This window comes from Lissotriton vulgaris, chromosome 8 (assembly GCF_964263255.1).
Source record: "Lissotriton vulgaris chromosome 8, aLisVul1.2, whole genome shotgun sequence".
Classification (NCBI taxonomy): Eukaryota; Metazoa; Chordata; class Amphibia; order Caudata; family Salamandridae; genus Lissotriton; species Lissotriton vulgaris.
In genome coordinates this window covers 153,165,566-153,183,264 of record NC_141696.1, presented here as the reverse complement: position 1 = coordinate 153,183,264, position 17,699 = coordinate 153,165,566, and the positions used below count along the sequence as shown (strand labels likewise).

At 43.8% G+C, this 17,699-nt stretch overlaps 10 non-coding genes across 10 annotated transcripts; all 10 read left to right on the top strand.

Annotated features, from left to right (window-relative positions):
• The first annotated feature begins 536 nt into the window (after positions 1-536).
• TRNAL-CAG (transfer RNA leucine (anticodon CAG)) lies at positions 537-619 on the top strand. Its single transcript has one exon. It is a non-coding gene; the product is annotated as a tRNA-Leu (tRNA).
• A 2,288-nt stretch (positions 620-2,907) lies between these two features.
• TRNAL-AAG (transfer RNA leucine (anticodon AAG)) lies at positions 2,908-2,990 on the top strand. Its single transcript has one exon. It is a non-coding gene; the product is annotated as a tRNA-Leu (tRNA).
• A 1,737-nt stretch (positions 2,991-4,727) lies between these two features.
• TRNAL-CAG (transfer RNA leucine (anticodon CAG)) lies at positions 4,728-4,810 on the top strand. The gene has a single exon. It is a non-coding gene; the product is annotated as a tRNA-Leu (tRNA).
• Positions 4,811-5,002: 192 nt separating this feature from the next.
• Positions 5,003-5,085, top strand: TRNAL-AAG (transfer RNA leucine (anticodon AAG)). The gene has a single exon. It is a non-coding gene; the product is annotated as a tRNA-Leu (tRNA).
• A 1,740-nt stretch (positions 5,086-6,825) lies between these two features.
• Positions 6,826-6,908, top strand: TRNAL-CAG (transfer RNA leucine (anticodon CAG)). The gene has a single exon. It is a non-coding gene; the product is annotated as a tRNA-Leu (tRNA).
• Positions 6,909-8,922: 2,014 nt separating this feature from the next.
• TRNAL-CAG (transfer RNA leucine (anticodon CAG)) lies at positions 8,923-9,005 on the top strand. Its single transcript has one exon. It is a non-coding gene; the product is annotated as a tRNA-Leu (tRNA).
• A 676-nt stretch (positions 9,006-9,681) lies between these two features.
• On the top strand, positions 9,682-9,764 carry TRNAL-UAG (transfer RNA leucine (anticodon UAG)). The gene has a single exon. It is a non-coding gene; the product is annotated as a tRNA-Leu (tRNA).
• A 3,003-nt stretch (positions 9,765-12,767) lies between these two features.
• On the top strand, positions 12,768-12,850 carry TRNAL-AAG (transfer RNA leucine (anticodon AAG)). The gene has a single exon. It is a non-coding gene; the product is annotated as a tRNA-Leu (tRNA).
• Positions 12,851-14,589: 1,739 nt separating this feature from the next.
• TRNAL-CAG (transfer RNA leucine (anticodon CAG)) lies at positions 14,590-14,672 on the top strand. The gene has a single exon. It is a non-coding gene; the product is annotated as a tRNA-Leu (tRNA).
• A 1,299-nt stretch (positions 14,673-15,971) lies between these two features.
• TRNAL-UAG (transfer RNA leucine (anticodon UAG)) lies at positions 15,972-16,054 on the top strand. The gene has a single exon. It is a non-coding gene; the product is annotated as a tRNA-Leu (tRNA).
• The last annotated feature ends 1,645 nt before the right edge of the window (positions 16,055-17,699 follow it).

Here is a 17,699-nt window from a genome sequence, read left to right as displayed (position 1 = left end):
TCAAGAGAGCTGGGGTTTCTCATATATTTCGGTTGTATAAAGTCTTGCTGACAAAGTGCAGTCCTTACTATATGAGCATAGGACCCATGTAAGAGCTCATCTGGAAGAGTCATGCTCTTGTATGCCCTGGCCAGACAGGCCATGCAAATATGGAAGAATGCCTAGCATCTGGTAGACAGTTGGACTCCAGCACACTTACGGCAATTTCCTCAGGGCTGTGATCAGGGGCTGCTTAGATTTGCGTATTCCACCCTATGTTGTGACATTGAAATTCCTTGTTGAATTTGCTTTAGCTAGCCAAGAGGTGGCTGTTGACTCAATTTCAAAGCAGCTTTGGGCCTTTCAAGTGGCTGGTTAATAGCACTTTCTCTTTGTACGCCTTAAAGGTCTAAAGAGTTCTTCATAGGTACTGCTCTCTATGGATTGTTCAAAGATCTGTTGGAAGTACTTATAATAGGATAAATAAATTGAGGGCATGCCTTTTCGGTACCCCACTTGCATGGCTGTCTGGCCTGTGGAAGGTTCCACAAATGCAAGTCAGGATGGCCGAGTGGTCTAAGGCGCTGCGTTCAGGTCGCAGTCTCTTCTGGAGGCGTGGGTTCAAATCCCACTTCTGACAATTGTGTGTTTACTCTACTTTTCTCTTGAGAGAGAAAAAATCAGATCATTTCCCTCACATGGGCTTATATGGTTGTCTACTTGGAAAAGTGCAGTGAGTTTTTTTCTTGCTCTAGCCACTCATGACCTAAGATGTGTGCTTTTTTTGGTTCACAATATCTTTCCCTCTCTGTAGATGATCAAGCAACATGTGGTCAGGATGGCCGAGTGCTCTAAGGCGCTGCGTTAAGGCCGCAGTCTCTCCTGGAGGCGTGGGTTCGAATCCCACTTCTGACAAAACTTTAAGTCCATTTTGTCTCTGAGTTCTTTTAGAATCTCAGCTAAAACTTGGCAGTGCATATAATATCTGAATAAGTAACAAACTTCAGTTTCAACTGCAAATTAATTTGCCCAATTCTGTCTTCAAGCTCGTATAATATTCTTCTAGCAATCGTGGTGTTTTATGTGTTTTTTGGGGGGTGCTTAAAAAGTCCCTTTTATTAATGAAATGGGTTACATTCAGTCTTGTGATATTTTTGGTTTCCAATAAGTAGATTGTTAATTTTATGTAACCTCATTTTCTAATGCTCCATTCAAGAGATGTTTCCACTATGAAATGCAGAGCAAGGGGAAAGAGCACAAGTGATAGAGCGAGTGAGTGAGAAGGGGTGTTGAGGAAGGAGAGAATGAAACAAAGACAGAGTGAGTGAACGGCAGGTAGGCCTAGAAGAGGAGACTAGAAGTGAAGGCGACATACTTTTCCCTGCTTTTGACCTCCCACCCATCCCAAACCGACCATAAACGTACCATCTATGCAACGTTGGTATGCAGAAATTCACGCCTCAGCCAGTGAGGGTGAGTCCCAGGCCAGGGGCTAGAGAGCAAAAGACTGCATGTGCTCAGACGTTCCCTGCTAGGGACAGTTGATCTGAAACAAGGTCTGCTCTCTTGTATCCAGCAAGGATCTAGAAATCCTGCATGAATCTGCAAGGCACAATGACAGCATACATTTGCATAATATGCCCCACCTTCTGCCTTCCTACTTCCTGTGCAGTAGTTGTTTGTGTAGAGAGAGAGGTCGCAGGCAAGGTAATTTTGTGAGTAGGATACAGGACCCTAAATAGCTGGTGAGAGGTATGAGGTATTCTAAAAGCATAAAAATTGTACACCTGTGAAATGAAATGCTTTCACATGTGATCTACTGTGTTTATTGACCTGTGCATAAAGTTGCACCTTGTGTTTGAAGGTTTAAATTATTTCAGGCTTGCATGGAGGCAGAAATTTCTGAGTGACTTTTATACATTTCTTAAGACTCTGCACTGTCAGGATGGCCGAGTGGTCTAAGGCGCTGTGTTTAGGCCGCAGTCTCCTCTGGAGGCGTGGGTTCAAATCCCAATTCTGACATGACTTTTGGAGATGTAATCTCCTTTTTCAGGTTAACATCTGATGGAAGTTGCATCTGTTGGTCTTCACCTGGGATGTGATTCCGTCCTCATCTAGTCAAGAGAGCTGGGGTTTCTCATATATTTCGGTTGTATAAAGTCTTGCTGACAAAGTGCAGTCCTTACTATATGAGCATAGGACCCATGTAAGAGCTCATCTGGAAGAGTCATGCTCTTGTATGCCCTGGCCAGACAGGCCATGCAAATATGGAAGAATGCCTAGCATCTGGTAGACAGTTGGACTCCAGCACACTTACGGCAATTTCCTCAGGGCTGTGATCAGGGGCTGCTTAGATTTGCGTATTCCACCCTATGTTGTGACATTGAAATTCCTTGTTGAATTTGCTTTAGCTAGCCAAGAGGTGGCTGTTGACTCAATTTTAAAGCAGCTTTGGGCCTTTCAAGTGGCTGGTTAATAGCACTTTCTCTTTGTACGCCTTAAAGGTCTAAAGAGTTCTTCATAGGTACTGCTCTCTATGGATTGTTCAAAGATCTGTTGGAAGTACTTATAATAGGATAAATAAATTGAGGGCATGCCTTTTCGGTACCCCACTTGCATGGCTGTCTGGCCTGTGGAAGGTTCCACAAATGCAAGTCAGGATGGCCGAGTGGTCTAAGGCGCTGCGTTCAGGTCGCAGTCTCTTCTGGAGGCGTGGCTTCAAATCCCACTTCTGACAATTGTGTGTTTACTCTACTTTTTTCTTGAGAGAGAAAAAATCAGATCATTTCCCTCACATGGGCTTATATGGTTGTCTACTTGGAAAAGTGCAGTGAGTTTTTTTCTTGCTCTAGCCACTCATGACCTAAGATATGTGCTTTTTTTGGTGCACAATATCTTTCCCTCTCTGTAGATGATCAAGCAAATGTGGTCAGGATGGCCGAGTGGTCTAAGGCGCTGCGTTAAGGCCGCAGTCTCTTCTGGAGGCGTGGGTTCGAATCCCACTTCGGACAAAACTTTAAGTCCATTTTGTCTCTGAGTTTTTTTAGAATCTCAGCTAAAAATTGGCAGTGCATATAATATCTGAATAAGTAACAAACTTCAGTTTCAACTGCAAATTAATTTGCCCAATTCTGTCTTCAAGCTCGTATAATATTCTTCTAGCACTCGTGGTGTTTTATGTGTTTTTTGGGGGTGCTTAAAAAGTCCCTTTTATTAATGAAATGGGTTACATTCAGTCTTGTGATATTTTTGGTTTCCAATAAGTAGATTGTTAATTTTATGTAACCTCATTTTCTAATGCTCCATTCAAGAGATGTTTCCACTATGAAATGCAGAGCAAGCGGAAAGAGCACAAGTGATAGAGCGAGTGAGTGAGAAGGGGTGTTGAGGAAGGAGAGAATGAAACAAAGACAGAGTGAATGAACGGCAGGTAGGCCTAGAAGAGGAGACTAGAAGTGAAGGCGACATACTTTTCCCTGCTTTTGACCTCCCACCCATCCCAAACCGACCACAAACGTACCATCTATGCAACGTTGGTATGCAGAAATTCACGCCTCAGCCAGTGAGGGTGAGTCCCAGGCCAGGGGCTAGAGAGCAAATGACTGCATGTGCTCAGACGTTCCCTGCTAGGGACAGTTGATCTGAAACAAGGTCTGCTCTCTTGTATCCAGCAAGGATCTAGAAATCCTGCATGAATCTGCAAGGCACAATGACAGCATACATTTGCATAATATGCCCCACCTTCTGCCTTCCTGCTTCCTGTGCAGTAGTTGTTTGTGTAGAGAGAGAGGTCGCAGGCAAGTTAATTTTGTGAGTAGGATACAGGACCCTAAATAGCTGGTGAGAGGTATGAGGTATTCTAAAAGCATAAAAATGTACTCCTGTGAAATGAAATGCTTTCACATGTGATCTTCTGTGTTTATTGTCCTGTGCATAAAGTTGCACCTTGTCTTTGAAGGTTTAAATTATTTCAGGCTTGCATGGAGGCAGAAATTTATGAGTGACTTTTATACATTTCTTAAGACTCTGCACTGTCAGGATGGCCGAGTGGTCTAAGGCGCTGTGTTTAGGCCGCAGTCTCTTCTGGAGGAGTGGGATTGAATCCCAATTCTGACATGACTTTTGGAGATGTAATCTCCTTTTTCAGGTTAACATCTGATGGAAGGTGCATCTGTTGGTCTTCACCTGGGATGTGATTCCGTCCTCATCTAGTCAAGAGAGCTGGGGTTTCTCATATATTTCGGTTGTATAAAGTCTTGCTGACAAAGTGCAGTCCTTACTATATGAGCATAGGACCCATGTAAGAGCTCATCTGGAAGAGTCATGCTCTTGTATGCCCTGGCCAGACAGGCCATGCAAATATGGAAGAATGCCTAGCATCTGGTAGACAGTTGGACTCCAGCACACTTACGGCAATTTCCTCAGGGCTGTGATCAGGGGCTGCTTAGATTTGCGTATTCCACCCTATGTTGTGACATTGAAATTCCTTGTTGAATTTGCTTTAGCTAGCCAAGAGGTGGCTGTTGACTCAATTTCAAAGCAGCTTTGGGCCTTTCAAGTGGTTGGTTAATAGCACTTTCTCTTTGTACGCCTTAAAGGTCTAAAGAGTTCTTCATAGGTACTGCTCTCAATGGATTGTTCAAAGATCTGTTGGAAGTACTTATAATAGGATAAATAAATTGAGGGCATGCCTTTTCGGTACCCCACTTGCATGGCTGTCTGGCCTGTGGAAGGTTCCACAAATGCAAGTCAGGATGGCCGAGTGGTCTAAGGCGCTGCGTTCAGGTTGCAGTCTCTTCTGGAGGCGTGGGTTCAAATCCCACTTCTGACAATTGTGTGTTTACTCTACTTTTTACTTGAGAGAGAAAAAATCAGATCATTTCCCTCACATGGGCTTATATGGTTGTCTACTTGGAAAAGTGCAGTGAGTTTTTTTCTTGCTCTAGCCACTCATGACCTAAGATGTGTGCTTTTTTTGGTTCACAATATCTTTCCCTCTCTGTAGATGATCAAGCAAAATGTGGTCAGGATGGCCGAGTGGTCTAAGGCGCTGCGTTAAGGCCGCAGTCTCTCCTGGAGGCGTGGGTTTGAATCCCACTTCTGACAAAACTTTAAGTCCATTTTGTCTCTGAGTTCTTTTAGAATCTCAGCTAAAAAGTTGGCAGTGCATAAAATATCTGAATAAGTAACAAACTTCAGTTTCAACTGCAAATTAATTTGCCCAATTCTGTCTTCAAGCTCGTATAATATTCTTCTAGCACTCGTGGTGTTTTATGTGTTTTTCGGGGGGTGCTTAAAAAGTCCCTTTTATTAATGAAATGGGTTACATTCAGTCTTGTGATATTTTTGGTTTCCAATAAGTAGATTGTTAATTTTATGTAACCTCATTTTCTAATGCTCCATTCAAGAGATGTTTCCACTATGAAATGCAGAGCAAGGGGAAAAAGCACAAGTGATAGAGCGAGTGAGTGAGAAGGGGTGTTGAGGAAGGAGAGAATGAAACAAAGACAGAGTGAGTGAACGGCAGGTAGGCCTAGAAGAGGAGACTAGAAGTGAAGGCGACATACTTTTCCCTGCTTTTGACCTCCCACCCATCCCAAACCGACCACAAACGTACCATCTATGCAACGTTGGTATGCAGAAATTCACGCCTCAGCCAGTGAGGGTGAGTCCCAGGCCAGGGGCTAGAGAGCAAAAGACTGCAGGTGCTCAGACGTTCCCTATTAGGGACAGTTGATCTGAAACAAGGTCTGCTCTCTTGTATCCAGCAAGGATCTAGAAATCCTGCATGAATCTGCAAGGCACAATGACAGCATACATTTGCATAATATGCCCCACCTTCTGCCTTCCTACTTCCTGTGCAGTAGTTGTTTGTGTAGAGAGAGAGGTCGCAGGCAAGGTAATTTTGTGAGTAGGATACAGGACCCTAAATAGCTGGTGAGAGGTATGAGGTATTCTAAAAGCATAAAAATTGTACTCCTGTGAAATGAAATGCTTTCACATGTGATCTTCTGTGTTTATTGTCCTGTGCATAAAGTTGCACCTTGTGTTTGAAGGTTTAAATTATTTCAGGCTTGCATGGAGGCAGATATTTCTGAGTGACTTTTATACATTTCTTAAGACTCTGCACTGTCAGGATGGCCGAGTGGTCTAAGGCGCTGTGTTTAGGCCGCAGTCTCCTCTGGAGGAGTGGGTTTGAATCCCACTTCTGACATGACTTTTGGAGATGTAATCTCCTTTTTCAGGTTAACATCTGATGGAAGTTGCATCTGTTGGTCTTCACCTGGGATGTGATTCCGTCCTCATCTAGTCAAGAGAGCTGGGGTTTCTCATATATTTCGGTTGTATAAAGTCTTGCTGACAAAGTGCAGTCCTTACTATATGAGCATAGGACCCATGTAAGAGCTCATCTGGAAGAGTCATGCTCTTGTATGCCCTGGCCAGACAGGCCATGCAAATATGGAAGAATGCCTAGCATCTGGTAGACAGTTGGACTCCAGCACACTTACGGCAATTTCCTCAGGGCTGTGATCAGGGGCTGCTTAGATTTGCGTATTCCACCCTATGTTGTGACATTGAAATTCCTTGTTGAATTTGCTTTAGCTAGCCAAGAGGTGGCTGTTGACTCAATTTCAAAGCAGCTTTGGGCCGTTCAAGTGGCTGGTTAATAGCACTTTCTCTTTGTACGCCTTAAAGGTCTAAAGAGTTCTTGATAGGTACTGCTCTCTATGGATTGTTCAAAGATCTGTTGGAAGTACTTATAATAGGATAAATAAATTGAGGGCATGCCTTTTCGGTACCCCACTTGCATGGCTGTCTGGCCTGTGGAAGGTTCCACAAATGCAAGTCAGGATGGCCGAGTGGTCTAAGGCGCTGCGTTCAGGTCGCAGTCTCTTCTGGAGGCGTGGGTTCAAATCCCACTTTTGACAATTGTGTGTTTACTCTACTTTTTTCTTGAGAGAGAAAAAATCAGATCATTTCCCTCACATGGACTTATATGGTTGTCTACTTGGAAAAGTGCAGTGAGTTTTTTTCTTGCTCTAGCCACTCATGACCTAAGATGTGTGCTTTTTTTGGTTCACAATATCTTTCCCTCTCTGTAGATGCTCAAGCAACATGTGGTCAGGATGGCTGAGTGGTCTTAGGCGCTGCGTTAAGGCCGCAGTCTCTCCTGGAGGCGTGGGTTCGAATCCCACTTCTTTCAAAACTTTAAGTCCATTTTGTCTCTGAGTTCTTTTAGAATCTCAGCTAAAAATTGGCAGTGCATAAAATATCTGAATAAGTAACAAACTTCAGTTTCAACTGCAAATTAATTTGCCCAATTCTGTCTTCAAGCTCGTATAATATTCTTCTAGCACTCGTGGTGTTTTATGTGTTTTTCGGGGGGTGCTTAAAAAGTCCCTTTTATTAATGAAATGGGTTACATTCAGTCTTGTGATATTTTTGGTTTCCAATAAGTAGATTGTTAATTTTATGTAACCTCATTTTCTAATGCTCCATTCAAGAGATGTTTCCACTATGAAATGCAGAGCAAGGGGAAAGAGCACAAGTGATAGAGCGAGTGAGTGAGAAGGGGTGTTGAGGAAGGAGAGAATGAAACAAAGACAGAGTGAGTGAACGGCAGGTAGGCCTAGAAGAGGAGACTAGAAGTGAAGGCGACATACTTTTCCCTGCTTTTGACCTCCCACCCATCCCAAACCGACCACAAACGTACCATCTATGCAACGTTGGTATGCAGAAATTCACGCCTCAGCCAGTGAGGGTGAGTCCCAGGCCAGGGGCTAGAGAGCAAAAGACTGCATGTGCTCAGACGTTCCCTGCTAGGGACAGTTGATCTGAAACAAGGTCTGCTCTCTTGTATTCAGCAAGGATCTAGAAATCCTGCATGAATCTGCAAGGCACAATGACAGCATACATTTGCATAATATGCCCCACCTTCTGCCTTCCTACTTCCTGTGCAGTAGTTGTTTGTGTAGAGAGAGAGGTCGCAGGCAAGGTAATTTTGTGAGTAGGATACAGGACCCTAAATAGCTGGTGAGAGGTATGAGGTATTCTAAAACCATAAAAATTGTACTCCTGTGAAATGAAATGCTTTCACATGTGATCTTCTGTGTTTATTGTCCTGTGCATAAAGTTGCACCTTGTGTTTGAAGGTTTAAATTATTTCAGGCTTGCTTGGAGGCAGAAATTTCTGAGTGACTTTTATACATTTCTTAAGACTCTGCACTATCAGGATGGCCGAGTGGTCTAAGGCGCTGTGTTTAGGCCGCAGTCTCCTCTGGAGGAGTGGGTTTGAATCCCACTTCTGACATGACTTTTGGAGATGTAATCTCCTTTTTCAGGTTAACATCTGATGGAAGTTGCATCTGTTGGTCTTCACCTGGGATGTGATTCCGTCCTCATCTAGTCAAGAGAGCTGGGGTTTCTCATATATTTCGGTTGTATAAAGTCTTGCTGACAAAGTGCAGTCCTTACTATATGAGCATAGGACCCATGTAAGAGCTCATCTGGAAGAGTCATGCTCTTGTATGCCCTGGCCAGACAGGCCATGCAAATATGGAAGAATGCCAAGCATCTGGTAGACAGTTGGACTCCAGCACACTTACGGCAATTTCCTCAGGGCTGTGATCAGGGGCTGCTTAGATTTGCGTATTCCACCCTATGTTGTGATATTGAAATTCCTTGTTGAATTTGCTTTAGCTAGCCAAGAGGTGGCTGTTGACTCAATTTCAAAGCAGCTTTGGGCCGTTCAAGTGGCTGGTTAATAGCACTTTCTCTTTGTACGCCTTAAAGGTCTAAAGAGTTCTTCATAGGTACTGCTCTCTATGGATTGTTCAAAGATCTGTTGGAAGTACTTATAATAGGATAAATAAATTGAGGGCATGCCTTTTCGGTACCCCACTTGCATGGCTGTCTGGCCTGTGGAAGGTTCCACAAATGCAAGTCAGGATGGCCGAGTGGTCTAAGGCGCTGCGTTCAGGTCGCAGTCTCTTCTGGAGGCGTGGGTTCAAATCCCACTTCTGACAATTGTGTGTTTACTCTACTTTTTTCTTGAGAGAAGGAGAGAATGAAACAAAGACAGAGTGATTGAACAGCAGGTAGGCCTAGAAGAGGAGACTAGAAGTGAAGGCGACATACTTTTCCCTGCTTTTGATCTCCCACCCATTCCAAACCAACCACAAACGTACCATCTATGCAACTTTGGTATGCAGAAATTCACGCCTCAGCCAGTGAGGGTGAGTCCCAGGCCAGGGGCTAGAGAGCAAAAGACTGCATGTGCTCAGATGTTCCCTGCTAGGGACAGTTGATCTGAAACAAGGTCTGCTCTCTTGTATCCTGCAAGGAGCTAGAAATCCTGCGAGAATCTGCAAGGCACATTGACAGCATACATTTGCATAATCTGCCCCACCTTCTGCCTTCCTACTTCCTGTGCAGTAGTTGTTTGTGTAGAGTGAGAGGTTGCAGGCAAGGTAATTTTGTGAGTAGGATACAGGACCCTAAATAGCTGGTAAGAGGTATGAGGTATTCTAAAAGCATAAAAATTGTACACCTGTGAAATGAAATGCTTTCACATGTGATCTTCTGTGTTTATTGTCCTGTGCATAAAGTTGCACCTTGTGTTTGAAGGTTTAAATTATTTCAGGCTTGCATGGAGGCAGAAATTTCTGAATGACTTTTATACATTTCCTAAGACTCTGCACTGTCAGGATGGCCGAGTGGTCTAAGGCGCTGTGTTTAGACCGCAGTCTCCTCTGGAGACGTGGGTTCAAATCCCACTTCTGACATGACTTTTGGAGATGTAATCTCCTTTTTCAGGTTAACATCTGATGGAAGTTGCATCTGTTGGTCTTCACCTGGGATGTGATTCCGTCCTCATCTAGTCAAGAGAGCTGGGGTTTCTAATATATTTCGGTTGTATAAAGTCTTGCTGACAAAGTGCAGTCCTTACTATATGAGCATAGGACCCATGTAAGAGCTCATCTGGAAGAGTCATGCTCTTGTATGCCCTGGCCAGACAGGCCATGCAAATATGGAAGAATGCCTAGCATCTGGTAGACAGTTGGACTCCAGCACACTTACGGCAATTTCCTCAGGGCTGTGATCAGGGGCTGCTTAGATTTGCGTATTCCACCCTATGTTGTGACATTGAAATTCCTTGTTGAATTTGCTTTAGCTAGCCAAGAGGTGGCTGTTGATTCAATTTCAAAGCAGCTTTGGGCCGTTCAAGTGGCTGGTTAATAGCACTTTCTCTTTGTACGCCTTAAAGGTCTAAAGAGTTCTTCATAGGTACTGCTCTCTATGGATTGTTCAAAGATCTGTTGGAAGTACTTATAATAGGATAAATAAATTGAGGGCGTGCCTTTTCGGTACCCCACTTGCATGGCTGTCTGGCCTGTGGAAGGTTCCACAAATGCAAGTCAGGATGGCTGAGTCGTCTAAGGCGCTGCGTTCAGGTCGCAGTCTCTTCTGGAGGCGTGGGTTCAAATCCCACTTCTGACAATTGTGTGTTTACTCTACTTTTTTCTTGAGAGAGAAAAAATCAGATCATTTCCCTCACATGGGCTTATATGGTTGTCTACTTGGAAAAGTGCAGTGAGTTTTTTTCTTGCTCTAGCCACTCATGACCTAAGATGTGTGCTTTTTTTGGTTCACAATATCTTTCCCTCTCTGTAGATGATCAAGCAACATGTGGTCAGGATGGCCGAGTGGTCTAAGCGCTGTGTTAAGGCCGCAGTCTCTGCTGGAGGCGTGGGTTCGAAACCCACTTCTGACCAAACTTTAAGTCCATTTTGTCTCTGAGTTCTTTTAGAATCTCAGCTAAAAATTGGCAGTGCATATAATATCTGAATAAGTAACAAACTTCAGTTTCAACTGCAAATGAATTTGCCCAATTCTGTCTTCAAGCTCGTATAATATTCTTCTAGCACTCGTGGTGTTTTATGTGTTTTTTGGGGGGTGCTTAAAAAGTCCCTTTTATTAATGAAATGGGTTACATTCAGTCTTGTGATATTTTTGGTTTCCAATAAGTAGATTGTTAATTTTATGTAACCTTATTTTCTAATGCTCCATTCAAGAGATGTTTCCACTATGAAATGCAGAGCAAGGGGAAAGAGCACAAGTGATAGAGCGAGTGAGTGAGCAGGGGTGTTGAGGAAGGAGAGAATGAAACAAAGACAGAGTGAGTGAACGGCAGGTAGGCCTAGAAGAGGAGACTAGAAGTGAAGGCGACATACTTTTCCCTGCTTTTGACCTCCCACCCATCCCAAACCGACCACAAACGTACCATCTATGCAACGTTGGTATGCAGAAATTCACGCCTCAGCCAGTGAGGGTGAGTCCCAGGCCAGGGGCTAGAGAGCAAAAGACTGCATGTGCTCAGACGTTCCCTACTAGGGACAGTTGATCTGAAACAAGGTCTGCTCTCTTGTATCCAGCAAGAATCTAGAAATCCTGCATGAATCTGCAAGGCACAATGACAGCATACATTTGCATAATATGCCCCACCTTCTGCCTTCCTACTGCTTGTGCAGTAGTTGTTTGTGTAGAGAGAGAGGTCGCAGGCAAGGTAATTTTGTGAGTAGGATACAGGACCCTAAATAGCTGGTGAGAGGTATGAGGTATTCTAAAAGCATAAAAATTGTACACCTGTGAAATGAAATGCTTTCACATGTGATCTTCTGTGTTTATTGTCCTGTGCATAAAGTTGCACCTTGTGTTTGAAGGTTTAAATTATTTCAGGCTTGCATGGAGGCAGAAATTTCTGAGTGACTTTTATACATTTCTTAAGACCCTGCACTGTCAGGATGGCCGAGTGGTCTAAGGCGCTGTGTTTAGGCCGCAGTCTCCACTGGAGGTGTGGGTTCGAATCCCAATTCTGACAAGACTTTTGGAGATATAATCTCCTTTTTCAGGTTAACATCTGATGGAAGTTGCATCTGTTGGTCTTCACCTGGGATGTGATTCCGTCCTCATCTAGTCAAGAGAGCTGGGGTTTCTCATATATTTCGGTTGTATAAAGTCTTGCTGACAAAGTGCAGTCCTTACTATATGAGCATAGGACCCATGTAAGAGCTCATCTGGAAGAGTCATGCTCTTGTATGCCCTGGCCAGACAGGCCATGCAAATATGGAAGAATGCCTAGCATCTGGTAGACAGTTGGACTCCAGCTTACTTACGGCAATTTCCTCAGGGCTGTGATCAGGGGCTGCTTAGATTTGCATATTCCACCCTATGTTGTGACATTGAAATTCCTTGTTGAATTTAATTTAGCTAGCCAAGAGGTGGCTATTGACTCAATTTCAAAGCAGCTTTGGGCCGTTCAAGTGGCTGGTTAATAGCACTTTCTCTTTGTACGCCTTAAAGGTCTAAAGAGTTCTTCATAGGTACTGCTCTCTATGGATTGTTCAAAGATCTGTTGGAAGTACTTATAATAGGATAAATAAATTGAGGGCGTGCCTTTTCGGTACCCCACTTGCATGGTTGTCTGGCCTGTGGAAGGTTCCACAAACGCAAGTCAGGATGGCCGAGTGGTCTAAGGCGCTGGGGTCAGGTCGCAGTCTCTTCTGGAGGCGTGGGTTCAAATCCCACTTCTGACAATTGTGTGTTTACTCTACTTTTTTCTTGAGAGAGAAAAAATCAGATCATTTCCCTCACATGGGCTTATATGGTTGTCTACTTGGAAAAGTGCAGTGAGTTTTTTTCTTGCTCTAGCCACTCATGACCTAAGATGTGTTCTTTTTTCGGTTCACAATATCTTTCCCTCTCTGTAGATGATCAAGCAACATGTGGTCAGGATGGCCGAGTGGTCTAAGGCACTGCGTTAAGGCCGCAGTCTCTCCTGGAGGCCTGGGTTCGAATCCCACTTCTGACAAAACATTAAGTCCTTTTTATCTCTGAGTTCTTTTAGAATCTCAGCTAAAAATTGGCAGTGCATATAATATCTGAATAAGTAACAAACTTCAGTTTCAACTGCAAATTAATTTGCCCAATTCTGTCTTCAAGCTCGTATAATATTCTTCTAGCACTCGTGGTGTTTTATGTGTTTTTTGGGGGGTGCTTAAAAAGTCCCTTTTATTAATGAAATGGGTTACATTCAGTCTTGTGATATTTTTGGTTTCCAATAAGTAGATTGTTAATTTTATGTAACCTCATTTTCTAATGCTCCATTCAAGAGATGTTTCCACTATGAAATGCAGAGCAAGGGGAAAGAGCACAAGTGATAGAGCGAGTGAGTGAGAAGGGGTGTTGAGGAAGGAGAGAATGAAACAAAGACAGAGTGAGTGAACGGCAGGTAGGCCTAGAAGAGGAGACTAGAAGTGAAGGCGACATACTTTTCCCTGCTTTTGACCTCCCACCCATCCCAAACCGACCACAAACGTACCATCTATGCAATGTTGGTATGCATAAATTCACGCCTCAGCCAGTGAGGGTGAGTCCCAGGCCAGGGGCTAGAGAGCAAAAGACTGCAGGTGCTCAGACGTTCCCTGCTAGGGACAGTTGATCTGAAACAAGGTCTGCTCTCTTGTATCCAGCAAGGATCTAGAAATCCTGCATGAATCTGCAAGGCACAATGACAGCATACATTTGCATAATATGCCCCACCTTCTGCCTTCCTACTTCCTGTGCAGTAGTTGTTTGTGTAGAGAGAGAGGTCGCAGGCAAGGTAATTTTGTGAGTAGGATACAGGACCCTAAATAGCTGGTGAGAGGTATGAGGTATTCTAAAAGCATAACAATTGTACTCCTGTGAAATGAAATGCTTTCACATGTGATCTTCTGTGTTTATTGTCCTGTGCATAAAGTTGCACCTTGTGTTTGAAGGTTTAAATTATTTCAGGCTTGCATGGAGGCAGATATTTCTGAGTGACTTTTATACATTTCTTAAGACTCTGCACTGTCAGGATGGCCGAGTGGTCTAAGGCGCTGTGTTTAGGCCGCAGTCTCCCCTGGAGGAGTGGTTTTGAATCCCACTTCTGACATGACTTTTGGAGATGTAATCTCCTTTTTCAGGTTAACATCTGATGGAAGTTGCATCTGTTGGTCTTCACCTGGGATGTGATTCCGTCCTCATCTAGTCAAGAGAGCTGGGGTTTCTCATATATTTCGGTTGTATAAAGTCTTGCTGACAAAGTGCAGTCCTTACTATATGAGCATAGGACCCATGTAAGAGCTCATCTGGAAGAGTCATGCTCTTGTATGCCCTGGCCAGACAGGCCATGCAAATATGGAAGAATGCCTAGCATCTGGTAGACAGTTGGACTCCAGCACACTTACGGCAATTTCCTCAGGGCTGTGATCAGGGGCTGCTTAGATTTGCGTATTCCACCCTATGTTGTGACATTGAAATTCCTTGTTGAATTTGCTTTAGCTAGCCAAGAGGTGGCTGTTGACTCAATTTCAAAGCAGCTTTGGGCCGTTCAAGTGGCTGGTTAATAGCGCTTTCTCTTTGTACGCCTTAAAGGTCTAAAGAGTTCTTGATAGGTACTGCTCTCTATGGATTGTTCAAAGATCTGTTGGAAGTACTTATAATAGGATAAATAAATTGAGGGCATGCCTTTTCGGTACCCCACTTGCATGGCTGTCTGGCCTGTGGAAGATTCCACAAATGCAAGTCAGGATGGCCGAGTGGTCTAAGGCACTGCGTTCAGGTCGCAGTCTCTTCTGGAGGCGTGGGTTCAAATCCCACTTTTGACAATTGTGTGTTTACTCTACTTTTTTCTTGAGAGAGAAAAAATCAGATCATTTCCCTCACATGGACTTATATGGTTGTCTACTTGGAAAAGTGCAGTGAGTTTTTTTCTTGCTCTAGCCACTCATGACCTAAGATGTGTGCTTTTTTTGGTTCACAATATCTTTCCCTCTCTGTAGATGATCAAGCAACATGTGGTCAGGATGGCCGAGTGGTCTAAGGCGCTGCGTTAAGGCCGCAGACTCTACTGGAGGCATGGGTTCGAATCCCACTTCTTTCAAAACTTTAAGTCCATTTTGTCTCTGAGTTCTTTTAGAATCTCAGCTAAAAATTGGCAGTGCATAAAATATCTGAATAAGTAACAAACTTCAGTTTCAACTGCAAATTAATTTGCCCAATTCTGTCTTCAAGCTCGTATAATATTCTTCTAGCACTCGTGGTGTTTTATGTGTTTTTCGGGGGGTGCTTAAAAAGTCCCTTTTATTAATGAAATGGGTTACATTCAGTCTTGTGATATTTTTGGTTTCCAATAAGTAGATTGTTAATTTTATGTAACCTCATTTTCTAATGCTCCATTCAAGAGATGTTTCCACTATGAAATGCAGAGCAAGGGGAAAGAGCACAAGTGATAGAGAGAGTGAGTGAGAAGGGGTGTTGAGGAAGGAGAGAATGAAACAAAGACAGAGTGAGTGAACGGCAGGTAGGCCTAGAAGAGGAGACTAGAAGTGAAGGCGACATACTTTTCCCTGCTTTTGACCTCCCACCCATCCCAAACCGACCACAAACGTACCATCTATGCAACGTTGGTATGCAGAAATTCACGCCTCAGCCAGTGAGGGTGAGTCCCAGGCCAGGGGCTAGAGAGCAAAAGACTGCATGTGCTCAGACGTTCCCTGCTAGGGACAGTTGATCTGAAACAAGGTCTGCTCTCTTGTATCCAGCAAGGATCTAGAAATCCTGCATGAATCTGCAAGGCACAATGACAGCATACATTTGCATAATATGCCCCACCTTCTGCCTTCCTACTTCCTGTGCAGTAGTTGTTTGTGTAGAGAGAGAGGTCGCAGGCAAGGTAATTTTGTGAGTAGGATACAGGACCCTAAATAGCTGGTGAGAGGTATGAGGTATTCTAAAAGCATAAAAATTGTACTCCTGTGAAATGAAATGCTTTCACATGTGATCTTCTGTGTTTATTGACCTGTGCATAAAGTTGCACCTTGTGTTTGAAGGTTTAAATTATTTCAGGCTTGCATGGAGGCAGAAATTTCTGAATGACTTTTATACATTTCTTAAGACTCTGCACTGTCAGGATGGCCGAGTGGTCTAAGGCGCTGTGTTTAGGCTGCAGTCTCCTCTGGAGGCGTGGGTTCAAATCCCACTTCTGACATGACTTTTGGAGATGTAATCTCCTTTTTCAGGTTAACATCTGATGGAAGTTGCATCTGTTGGTCTTCACCTGGGATGTGATTCCGTCCTCATCTAGTCAAGAGAGCTGGGGTTTCTCATATATTTCGGTTGTATAAAGTCTTGCTGACAAAGTGCAGTCCTTACTATATGAGCATAGGACCCATGTAAGAGCTCATCTGGAAGAGTCATGCTCTTGTATGCCCTGGCCAGACAGGCCATGCAAATATGGAAGAATGCCTAGCATCTGGTAGACAGTTGGACTCCAGCACACTTACGGCAATTTCCTCAGGGCTGTGATCAGGGGCTGCTTAGATTTGCGTATTCCACCCTATGTTGTGACATTGAAATTCCTTGTTGAATTTGCTTTAGCTAGCCAAGAGGTGGCTGTTGACTCAATTTCAAAGCAGCTTTGGGCCTTTCAAGTGGCTGGTTAATAGCACTTTCTCTTTGTACGCCTTAAAGGTCTAAAGAGTTCTTCATAGGTACTGCTCTCTATGGATTGTTCAAAGATCTGTTGGAAGTACTTATAATAGGATAAATAAATTGAGGGCATGCCTTTTCGGTACCCCACTTGCATGGCTGTCTGGCCTGTGGAAGGTTCCACAAATGCAAGTCAGGATGGCCGAGTGGTCTAAGGCGCTGCATTCAGGTCGCAGTCTCTTCTGGAGGTGTGGGTTCAAATCCCACTTCTGACAATTGTGTGTTTACTCTACTTTTTTCTTTGGAGAAGTAGAGAATGAAACAAAGACAGAGTGATTGAACAGCAGGTAGGCCTAGAAGAGGAGACTAGAAGTGAAGGCGACATACTTTTCCCTGCTTTTGACCTCCCACCCATTCCAAACCGACCACAAACGTACCATCTATGCAACTTTGGTATGCAGAAATTCACGCCTCAGCCAGTGAGGGTGAGTCCCAGGCCAGGGGCTAGAGAGCAAAAGACTGCATGTGCTCAGATGTTACCTGCTAGGGACAGTTGATCTGAAACAAGGTCTGCTCTCTTGTATCCTGCAAGGAGCTAGAAATCCTGCGAGAATCTGCAAGGCACATTGACAGCATACATTTGCATAATCTGCCCCACCTTCTGCCTTCCTACTTCCTGTGCAGTAGTTGTTTGTGTAGAGTGAGAGGTTGCAGGCAAGGTAATTTTGTGAGTAGGATACAGGACCCTAAATAGCTGGTAAGAGGTATGAGGTATTCTAAAAGCATAAAAATTGTACACCTGTGAAATGAAATGCTTTCACATGTGATCTTCTGTGTTTATTGTCCTGTGCATAAAGTTGCACCTTGTGTTTGAAGGTTTAAATTATTTCAGGCTTGCATGGAGGCAGAAATTTCTGAATGACTTTTATACATTTCTTAAGACTCTGCACTGTCAGGATGGCCGAGTGGTCTAAGGCGCTGTGTTTAGGCCGCAGTCTCCTCTGGAGGCGTGGGTTCGAATCCCACTACTGACATGACTTTTGGAGATGTAATCTCCTTTTTCAGGTTAACATCTGATGGAAGTTGCATCTGTTGGTCTTCACCTGGGATGTGATTCCGTCCTCATCTAGTCAAGAGAGCTGGGGTTTCTCATATATTTCGGTTGTATAAAGTCTTGCTGACAAAGTGCAGTCCTTACTATATGA